Source organism: Argopecten irradians, unplaced genomic scaffold, assembly GCF_041381155.1.
Source record: "Argopecten irradians isolate NY unplaced genomic scaffold, Ai_NY scaffold_0456, whole genome shotgun sequence".
In the NCBI taxonomy this organism is placed as follows: Eukaryota; Metazoa; Mollusca; class Bivalvia; order Pectinida; family Pectinidae; genus Argopecten; species Argopecten irradians.
In genome coordinates this window covers 7,422-19,634 of record NW_027187923.1, presented here as the reverse complement: position 1 = coordinate 19,634, position 12,213 = coordinate 7,422, and the positions used below count along the sequence as shown (strand labels likewise).

General features: G+C 33.9%; 1 protein-coding gene and 1 pseudogene across 1 annotated transcript in view; one reads left to right on the top strand and one right to left on the bottom strand.

The window, feature by feature from the left end:
* The window catches only part of LOC138312754 (uncharacterized), a 35,091-nt gene extending 28,391 nt beyond the window's left edge, over positions 1-6,700 (bottom strand). The window contains exon 1 of the mRNA XM_069253519.1: positions 6,553-6,700. The gene's annotated coding sequence lies outside the window, so the exon portion shown is untranslated. The remainder of the gene's footprint in view (positions 1-6,552) is intronic.
* Positions 6,701-8,601: 1,901 nt separating this feature from the next.
* LOC138312753 (uncharacterized) lies at positions 8,602-11,790 on the top strand (annotated as a pseudogene).
* Positions 11,791-12,213: the final 423 nt, after the last annotated feature.

Genomic DNA, 12,213 nt, shown 5'->3' with positions numbered 1-12,213 from the left:
TCCCTCCCTGTTCACCATACAGGTTCAGATATTCCAGATATCCCCTGTGAATGTTATCACTACTGCATCACTTGACAAAGGGATTTGGTAACAGTCACCTATTGTAGTAGGAGCGAAAAAATGCCAGACTGGGATACGAAAACATGACCTTCGGAACACTACTCTTTTATATATCTGCGCTTGTTATGAACTTTGCAAAATCTTTGCCATGCTTTATGTAAGTTCACGACTTTCAGAAAACAATACATATCAAAATGGTCTATTGATTTGAAATTTCGACATTTATTTAGTTGCGCTTTGTAGGTTGTAGAACAATAAGAGGCGTTCTGACGTCCTTTTATTTTGTGCATGACAAAACAATGCTATTCGTGTAATGTCAAATTATATAGGAAACTAATCGATATACCGCGCTAAAGAGGTAAACAGATGAGATTTTGGCTGGCTTATTTTTAAATGTTAAAAACATTTCATAGATCGTGCCCCCCTTCTAGGAAGGGATAATATCTCCTAAGGACCTTGATCGCTAATTCAAGATATTGCACATGACTTATTTAAAGTGAATTATTCTATTAAATTTAAAACGTTGTATTTTGTCAAGCATATTAGCGGTGCCTTGAACGGGATATATCTAAATCTTTGTTGTGGAATAGGAATGACGAGGATGGAATAAATATTTGGTGATGAGATACATTGCAGTGGTTCTACGGATAAAAAACATGAAGCCTATTATAAATAAAAAAATGTCTTTTTACATATTTTCTGTTCTTTTGTGTAACTTGTATAATTGTAAAAACAATGTTGAATGTATACTTGTGTGTTGGTGTTTTTAAGTTTATGTAAGGACGTGTCTACTGGCAGGTTTTGTTAATTTGTGGCAGGTTAAAAATCGGGAGGGGAGTATTCAGGGGGAAAAACCACCGTCCAGCACTTCAAGTATCACTATTGTATCGTACAAATTGTTCCCAATTGGTATTCGAACTACGCGGGACCCAGAGGGTGGGATGGACTTGTGGTATTTTGTAAGGGACTTCATAACCACTAAGCCTGATAAACTAGTTTTCCCCACTGTACTCATATATATACATCAATTTCTGTTCTCTAAAAAACATCAATACTACAAGATTGGAAAAACACACTCTACAATTTCGATTCTGTTCGTTAAATAGTTGTAAAAATGAAACTGCGTTCGAGATCAGGATTTCCTTTTAGTCTTATTTGTGTTTGTCTTACGTTTCCAGTTTGTTTACAATACATTTTGGGGACTAATTGAAGACTGGAATGAAGATTGTCCAGGCTAAAATACATTGTAAAACTGTATCATCTGAATAACAAAAACATGTTTGATAAAACATTACATTATCTTCACCTAAATCTATTTTACAATCTTCAGACCATTGTTATTTCGATCTTCAAAAAATGCTATAAAAAATCATAAAGGAACTAAATACGTTAAAAGGGACAATTCTCTCAGGCCTAATTTCTTTTACATAACCAAAAAGCAAAATATGGCATAAATGTATAGTTCTACATTTCTTATGAAATATATAACATAAAAAATTGACAAATTCCACGTGATTGATTAGTATTTTATTTGATACCGTTGTAATTACAAATCGTTGATCAATACGATTAAGCAGGTACAATATGTACGCTGTACCCATACCCAAAGTCACACACGTTAAACAAATGAACTACATAACCCACTGAGTAGGTTATACATGACTTTTTAGGCAAGACAATTTACCTAATAAGGTAAAACACACTGCTGTCTGAGCGATTTGAGCAGTTCTAGACAAAAGTTGCATTACTTTACGAGCAAGGGACAGGGTTCGGCATACAAGATGTTCGACCACAATGTGTAATGGCGGACAGCGAGCGAGTTTGAACATTTCACACGCATTTCGCCACCATGGGCTTTTCTGGCATATCACAGTAAAACCGACTGATCTAATTTCTATAAGAACTGGGTTTTTTTCCGATATATGTACAAATTTTATATTCTCTTAGACTATATTGTCCCTTTAAAAGATCATGTAATACAAGAAAAAAAGAATTATAGAAGTGAAAATAATTGTAACAGTTGTGTAGTTTGTGTTAATAACAAAATTTAAAAGTTTGTATAACCATTTTGTTCAAAATGATGAAAAACTGAAAATAAATAGAAACGACCTAGTCACTATTTCATATTATTATCTTTCGGCGAGTGTAAACAATCCCTATGTGCATGCGCGATGCGTGAGCATTCAAAACATCCGATCAAAGGAAATCTCATCTGTCTAATGGACATATCTGCTATCGACTGAAAACACAAATTTATCTACTACAGGTTCCTGATTACTGTGTTAAATCTAATAAACGTTGAAACGCATGCAGAAGTTTTGTGAAGGGTTTCTAAGTGTTAATGATCCTATACTGTACCGGTTTTTTGCAGCCATAAAGAAGAGTTTTCATTTATGATATGGTTCTATACTTGCTTAGAAATTTCCATTATTTTATTTTTATTTGTCATGATATTAGGTACTTGTCCGCTAAACCTGCCGATATTATTAGGATTTTTAATTTTTTTTTGCCTCATATATAGAGTTTATAATAAGGAAAAAGTGGGGAAAACCTAGTAATATAGGCATGTTTAGCGGACTAAGTAAGTACGTGTAGTTCTTTTATCATTATATTAATATTTGACATTCCCTATACATTGTATATACTTAGTTATAATGTCTATCCGTCTAATGGGCATTCCCTATATATCTCTAGTTATGGTCTTTATCCGTCTAATTGACATTCCTTATATAGCCCTAGTTATAACATATATCCGTCTAATTCCCTATATATCCTTAGTTTTATGTCTATCCGTCTACTGGACATTCCCTATATATACCTATTTATAGTCTCTATCCGTCTAATGGACATTCCCCTACATGTCACTAGTTATATAACCATTTTCCATCTGATTCACTTAAAATATCAGCCTAACTATATATCTAAATTTTATGTGTATTTTCATGTATTCAAAACAAAAATATACCTTACATATACATTGTAGACCTATGTATATGTTTGCTTAATAATGTACATACACCTGTATTCATGTATAATATATACATAATTAATGGGTGAAAATACCTCTCACTTCTTGTCATATTTCCATCAAATACTCTAAAGCTTCATAGAACGTATGCTGTTTTACTTGGCAATGTAGATACAGGGGCGTAGTAAGCGGGGGTGGTGGGGGGGGGCGGGGGTCGGGGGGTGGGGGGGTCAATTGCCTCCTCGTTCCCCAGGACGGGGGCAAACATGTCTTTTTGCCCCCCCCCCTCTCATTTTCGCCGGCAGTAATGTTCTAAAATTGCACATTTGAAAGAAAAAAGGGTCCTCCTGCACATTTCGTACTTTATTTTAGACAATTTTTCCGCTGCGCAGCGCATTTCCTTAAACGTTTATGTATGCATATAATGTTGAAACGTTTAACAGTAAAAATTCAATACACATGAACTAGACTAAAAATGTCAATGAAGGGATTCTACGTACAATTAAAAAAATTTCTTAAAAGATATATTTGTTTATATGACTTAGCAAGACAATAAATGCATTATTACTTTGTGCTACACACAACAATGTGCCGATGGTGTGAAGCCGGTATGTTCAGATCGAGCAGAGTTGCATAATGATATGACGACATTCACAATTATTATTTATAAATGCAGGTAACTTTCTTTAAAAAAAACATCATGTTAAGAACGCTTTAAAACCATTAAAATACATTGTAAAACTCATCACTGCCATTCTAAATCGTACCCCCCAAACACCACAATATCGCACCTTCGAAACTTGCATGGCAATTTGCGTATTCATTAATTTCCTTTTAGCGACGCCACTATCTATAAATGTGTACAAGGATTATAAAAAAATATATATTAAGTATATATGGTTGTGTGTTGAATTAAACCTGTGGGTGTGGGGCGAGGAGGAGGGTGTCCAAATATTGAGGACCTTTGCTCCCCCCTCCCCCATCGCGTTTCATTTTCCTACGCCACTTAGATACCCTGTAGATGTATCGGCTATTACACTTAATCAGGCCAATATAACCGATAAAATATAAGTGACCTCTTAGTAGTATTTTTTCATATATATCCATTAGCCGGATGAGATTTTCAGCGACCCCCGATTTCGAACTCGAATATGCACTAGGTTCTTTCCGTTATAAACATCCAATGCCGACAGATACAGTTTCTTATTGTGTTTGGCGATATTTTAACGTTGATAAACATTGCCAGTATTTCAAATAAAATGTTGTAATTTTGAAAACTTTCTAATTTCAGGTATAAGAACGTTTGTAGGAAGTCAAAAACCCTAAGGAATATATGTAAATCTAATGATTTAGTAACTTTAAGATAGCTAACATGGCAAATAGAAAAGTGACAAATGTTTTACTACGACTTTGCATTTAAACATTTCAGATACATCATCACCATTGCCACACCTCTCAATGTTTTTGAACTGGACTGGGTCTGGCCGCTACATATAGTCCAGTCAAACTAGATTTCAACGTCAAACTAATTTGAGCAGAAATTATTTTTGTTGGAATGTTTTTAGATTTCGACTATAAGTAACTGGTAAAATTCCCCAAAAATCCCTAAAGGGAAAAGTGTTAATTTTTGTCAAGCTTTGATTATTGACAATCGTGCATCACTTGCATTTTTTTATGATATTGTGAGCTAAGTGGATTATTAAAGTAAGTTTTATTGATTTTATTGATTTTTTGTCACTTCTCATTGGTCAAAAACACGCCACGTGATCACTGATAAAAAACTTCATTGCACGATTTTTTCGGAAGTAGTTTATAGAAAAAGTATATTGCACGGACAGTTTTAGATAACGTTATCTTCTACGTTAAGAAAACGCTTCGTGTTCCTGGCGCTTTGAATCAAACGTTTCAATGACCTAAGTTTGAAGCGTAACCATAAAATGTGACAGACGACGTTGATTGTTTCGGTTTCAAACAAAGATGATGATGACTTCCAACTGATGACTAAAGTTTAAGCTTTTAGATTTTCAACATTTACACGGTAGGAGAGTAGGGAATAATCGAATAACATTCATTTAGCGTCTGGAGCCACCATTTAATAGTGAATATATACGTTTGGTGTTTAATTCTAAAATTTCACCTAGGCTTGTACCAACATTAAGCCTAGGCTAATATATAATCATACTGTATGTATACGATTTGTGTTTTACGGAATAGAGTACTTGATTAATGTATCTTAAAGTCAATTTGAATCTTTTAATATATGTTCGACGTCAAAGTGGAATATTTCATCGGAGAAGAAACTATACATTTAATTGTCTGTGTCCTTAAGACATGGTGCTACAGGTATAATGAAGTACATATACATGTATGCAATTTACAAAAAACACGCATACACCGGGTGTAATAAAAGCGTGAAGTGCATCAATTGATACTGTTTTCATATATTGTTCTTAAATTAAACTTGTTACAAAATCATAATATTGTAACTGTCATCACAAAACAGAATTTACAATGCGATGCTTATTTAGATTCACACTCATTTCAAAATGTAAAAAAATACCAGAAAAATAATAAAACAATTATAGCATTTTGATATCAGTCAATACATGGTTATATCGACTATAGAATAAAATATCGACCTCGGACTACGTCCTCAATCAATAATTTTTCTTTGGTCGATATAACCATGTATCGGACTCATCAAAATGCTATATTTTAATAATATTATACATAATAACATGTGCTTTACAGAAAGGGTTAGCGACTGGTAGCAGCAACCTACCCGACAGAAGTAGAAAATGACGACGAAAGAATTATTGATGTTGAATAAAACAAAATAAATGTGAATTTCGATATTTTGTCAGTGTATGCTTTCTTTTATCTTTAATGAGCAATTGCTCTGTCATTACGAGGTATTTAAATTTTAAAAGTTTGCCAGTATTGATAACACTGTTTCATTGACAAAAAACAACTATGGAAGCTTTTTTTATACATTTACTAGTGCGATATTGATCAAATTTCTATTTTAAACATATTTCCGATAAAATTTAATGTTTGGTACCTTTTCCGAAGATTGCTTTCGATTTTTGTGATCTTATTATTGTTTTTGTTCTTTAGTGTGTATTCTAGATATGTTCTTTTCTGATATTTCAGTAATTATTTTACTTAATCGCAATTTTATTTCTTAATACGTGTTGGCTTTAATATAACAAATGGTAATGGTTAGTTAGTTTAATGTATTTATTTATCTGGGGCCGTTTGTTCAAGTGTCTAAAAAAGTTAATCGGTGATTAACCCTACATGGAACCTCATTGCCTTTATGACGTCATTTCCAGAAAATGAGATGTTCACCAACGTTCATCAACGTTAACTTAACGAAGGAATAAAGCTCAGTGATGTACTTTCGATTTCACTATCACTAGATATTCGGATCAGCATGTCAAGATTTATATCGATGTTTATAACAACACCCAGACTATGATATACTTTAAAGAAATGCATTTGATGATAACATGTGTTCTTACCTTGCCTTGGGGTTCTGCTACTGTGGACGATGAGACGACCTGTGGTATCCTGAAATATGTGGTACTGACTTGCCGTATTTGATCTGATTATATAAGTTAAATCCCAATTCACCCTTCCAAGACGTTGCTAACAACGCGGTTGTTATGATAATCTAGCCAATCAGAGCGCGTGTTCGATTGTCTTACCTCCGACAACTTGTCGTACACTGTACTTCCTGCTTCACGCTGCATAACGTAAACAATAACGAAATATCTTGACTATTGGTATGAATGGTGAAGACGTGTGCATGGGGGACATGTAACAACGATACCAGGTATCCAGAGAGGGTGGAGAATGCCCGTTTCATCCCATTTCCGAAACCAAAATCAAATTTAGCTAAGTGTTTGCGATGGATTAAGGCTTGTGGACGGCCCCATAATCAACCAAACGTGTCAATATGATCGTCACCAGTTTGTATGTTCAAAGGTACAAACAATAATGATGTATTTATGATGAAAGTGTTCAGTTCACGTAACGTTGTTTAAGGGTTATATTTCAATGTCAGTCTACGGATATACAGTTATGTACAGTACTTCCAGTGAAAGCTGAATGAGTATTTCAGTGTAACGTTATTTTAGCATGCATACTCATTTGATGTGACTGACACTGTAGAACCGTCCGAATCGTGTGCCAGAGTTTACCTTGCACAATTGTTTATTACGGTATTACTATATTACTGGAAACAACCCCTGTATAAACTGATACAGGGGTAATAAAGCAAAGCAATTTTAGACAGAACGACAAAACGTTAGGCTACACCCAATACTAAAGCTAACAGGTTAATTAATAGTGCTGTAATACGATAAGTCTATATTGTTGTGCAATACATATTCGGGATATACTGTACCCATTTGGAACACATTTAACCCCCCCCCCCCACACACACACTCAAAAAATGTACAAGATTTACATTGGCTATACCCTGATATGTAATTATAGGCTGTATAAGAAGTCTGACTGTGTATGTTATGTATGTGTGAACATCATACACATGTACATGCACATACGGGTACATTATATAAAGTATATCTAGAATTTGCTTCCATCTTAATACTCAAATAATTACTTTACAGTAGATATAGTTCTGTAATGTAAACCTATCTTCCAGTTTGACTCTAATGTTAATCTGTCTTTTTTATTATAGCATTTTGAAGGTGGTGATGGACCATCACTGGATTTTCCTGATCCTCTGTCTGCAGATGGAAGCTCTGTACAAAGAAGAAGCAGATCACATTGGCGACATCCTCAGCAGAGTAGGTTAGTAATTTGCACTGAATTTAAATGTTAATGTAAGCATATAACGTACAGAGCTGTAATACGTAGAAGTGACCAGACTAGGAATTGAATCATGGTCGCCAGTACATGTACATTTGTAAGCCATGGTAGACTGTGCCAATATCATTTTCATAAACACTATCCCATTCCTTTTACCAAGGTACACCATTATATATATACAGAGCCAGGAGTAACATTGTTTTTCAAGAAATTTATTCTGTATCTCTCTCATAATTACTTCAGCATTTCTCAAATCACCCAGACCATTCTTAATTGAACTTTGATATACTGTTACATATAGATACTTAGAACATGGTTGCAAAGTAAACTTCATTGTTTACCACCAATTTATAGCTGTGAATCATGTACATTTTTACATATTAAAATGAAGCAATAAATTATCCATGTATTGACACAATTATTATATCATTACTCGTTGATGTTTGATTTTACATAGTTTGACATACGCATCAAAATTATGAATGATTAGTTGTTGAGTAAAAATACATACATATTTCTATTTACACCACCTTGCAAGACTGCAAGTTAATAATTCTAATTACTGGTGATGTGAAGTATTAAAGTCTTAACTGAGGTGAAAAAGCTTTATCAGTTCTTAATATTATAACCTTTTATAACAAAATCATATCATTTATTTATCTATGCGATTCAGTTATACTCTTATTATATTTATACTCTGATTTAAATAAAAAAAAAACTGGTTGATGATTTACCTGGTAAGTAATGATACCTATCTTTTTTTAGAAACAACCCTGACAACCCTGATCATAAGCATGAAGAGGTCGACATGCATATGGCTGCTGATCAGGATGTTCCATTACCGTCACCATTGAAAAAACCTTATGAACAAGATATAGGTTCAGGTATGTACAGGTCCATTGTATAATACCACAGTAAGACGCATTACAAAGTACTAAAATACTATTTGAAATGATGTGTAGCAAGAAAATCAACTCATCTCACAAATAAATCTGTATATCGATAAAAAGACAGGATGTACTGATTAGATACACCTATAAATTTGAACTATGAACTTGTATGTATATGTAACTCTTCATATATCCATAAGCTAGTGTCTAAATATGGTGAGCTTTATTTTTTAAAACATGGTAAAGCATGATATTTGTAGAACAATGAAAGTTGAAGTAAGAGTGATGTCATGAATGGAACATCAGCTGGAACTCTCTCAATATACAAATCTTTGGTGGTATACACTTAAAGATCACAACATGGAACACCTGTTACAAGAAGTTGTCCCTGTATTTGTACATAATACTGATGTTCCCTGTTCATTTTTATAACATTGTTATCATGAATAAGTACAATTTTTTCACTTTGTTGCATGCTTCAATGATTGTCATCTGTCTTGCAACAAAGGGACATTTAATTTCTAGTATGCCATTCTCCCCTCTACCACAAACCTTACCATCAGGTGTGGCTGCAAGATAAGGAAATTCATTGTTGATGACTTATCAACATTCATGAACATGCAGGTTATTGGCTGACCCCATGCTAACATACCTTTCCCTTGCCATTTGTTCCCTACTACTACCATAATCAGTTGCCACAGAACTGAATGCTTTGGTCTGAAACAAGTCTTTTAGCATAGCTTCAGTGGGACCTTTTTTCCTTTGTTTGATTTTGTGCATTTGAGATTTGAGAGGCTGTTATTCTTTTTTCTCTTAGACGGTTCCAAAGGAAGCTGGCACTCTGGGGACGCGTGTCTTCCTCAATGTAGGGAGGGTTATCTACCTTTGATGGCTCTTTTAAATCATGATACCAAGGTGGTAATGGGAGTTTGGGGAAAACAGGATTTCCACAAGACATTGACTGACTGGTATTTAAAGATTTGACATCCTTCTGAGACTGAAAACAAACATAGACAAGTCTTTATTAACAACTACAAATTGTGTTTTAATTTTATTTTCTCTCAATTTCAGATACGACTTTACAGCTTCTGTCTACCGCAGTTGAAATTACAAGACTAGAAGAACAGCTACACCAGTGTGAGGTCCTGTGCCAACACCGCTCCATCGTGGAACAGCAACAGAGTTTTACTACTGCAACTGCGTGTTCTATATCTGATAGCTGTGAAACTTCTTGTAGGACACCACTAACTGTGAATAGTATTATTAATGAGGAGTCTCGTGTTGAAGGTTTACTCGAATACTATACAGGCTTTAAACATTTTACGTTTCAAAATCTGCCTCAGTTTTTAACTACCCAAGGTCCACAACATCAAAATAATAGAAAAGAGATGGGGAATACGGGACTTGATAATCAACTTCTGTTAACATTGATGAGACTTCGTCACAATTTTGGTCTAAAAGACCTTGCATACAGATTTTCAATTTCAGTGCAGGCTGTGAGTGAACTATTTCAAACATGGATTGATCATATGTATGTTAGCTTTGGTTCTATTCCTATCTGGCCTCATCGAAAGGACATTATTACGAACATGCTGTCTAAATACAAGGAAGAATTTCCAAGGTCAAGTGCAATTATTGATTGTACAGAGCTGAAAACTCAGAAACCATCTTCCTTAAAACTACAGTCACAAATATATTCAGATTATAAAATCTTCTACTACACTGAAAGCTCTTGTAGCATGTGACCCGATGGGCAATTTGATTTTTGTAAGTGAACTTTTCACTGGATCCATGTCGGACAAGGAAATAACTGCAAAGAGTGGATTTTATGCCCTACTGCAACAACTTCTTGATGCAAACTTTATTGAAAAAGGTGATGCCATTATGGCAGATAAGGGATTTACTATTACTGAAGAACTTAATAATCTTGGTTTAAACCTTTACATTCCTCCATTTGTTTCATCAGGATGTCAGTTAACTTCATCCAATGTCAACATCACCCAAACTATTGCACAACACCGAATTCATGAGAGCCATCCTCAGAATAAGGACCTTTAATATAATCTCTGACTTGATTCCAACAAGTATATTTGGATCCATCAATCACGTATGGACTGTTTGTAGCTTACTCACACTGTGGCAAAACCCAGTTTTGAAGTATAAGTAGAATTATAACTACGTATGTTGTTTTAATGTAATACTTTGAATAACTCTGTTTTTTTACTGTTATTCAAAACTTATATATTAAGTAGTACATGTATGCATAACTTAAATTGCTTTAAAAGTCATCAGAAGTAAATGAGCATACTATACATGTACATACCTGGTAAAGACAGTACTGATCCAAGTAACACAGGGACAGGGTTGCAGGATACAACTGGTGTTGTTTCTAAATTCAAATTTGATATTGGCGCACCCTTTACACTTTTCAGGATATGTTTGTGTTGTTCAGTAAGTTTCAAAAACCTGTGTTAATGGTTACAATATTGTATTTTTGAAGATCACATCTTTTGCAATGAAGTGCCAACAATGTTGCTAATTTCATCAAGTCATAATAGAGAGAAGTTTACATTGTGAATTTATTATGATTTTTTACATAATGCTATGTGTAGCTAATTCAAAGTAGTGGTTAACGGATATTTAATGTCAATTAAACATTTTTAAAACTATATTTGAAATCAATTTAGGTTAGATGGGAATTATTGTCTTGTACCTGTCAGATTTGACAACTTGTGGGATGATAGGCGATTTCTTATGAGTTTCTTTGGCTTTTACAACCACTACCTGGTTGACTGACACAGGCTTGATTTTATTTCCCCGAGGAATATGCCATGTCTGTGGTATGCTTGTGTATGCTTGTTCAGCGGGAACTTCAGTAATTCAGAAAAGTTTCAGTTGTTGAATACTCTTGACAAGCCCCACTATATGGGAACATCTCCCTCCAGATCTTTAATGTATTGTTATGTCACATTCTTATAACATTGTTAATGTTAGTTACAATATTATATTCAGACTATGATCTAAATACATATTTACTAGAAAACATTTGATATTAAAACTTTAAAATCATTTGTTCAGAAATTTCACAAACTACTGTTCACATTTATATCCATTTATCATCAATTTATCTGATAAAAAGATCACACTTTATTAAATAGTTAGTGTTTACCTGATAAGATAATTCATTATACAGCATGATTGATATATTGTAATGTTGGTAATAATGAATATAATCTTTAGTTTTAGTAAAAAAAAATACAACAAATTGAAACTGTGAACAAACGGTTGAATAAATATGTAAATTGAATAGTCGCACTTGAGAAAAGCAGGCATGTACATGTTTATTTTAGAGCACCTGTTCACTAATGAAGTTTCAAGTCCTTTATCTATGATTTGTTTTCATCATTTTCCACTTAAAATACATGTAAATTTAAGTAAATAGGGTATACACATGTG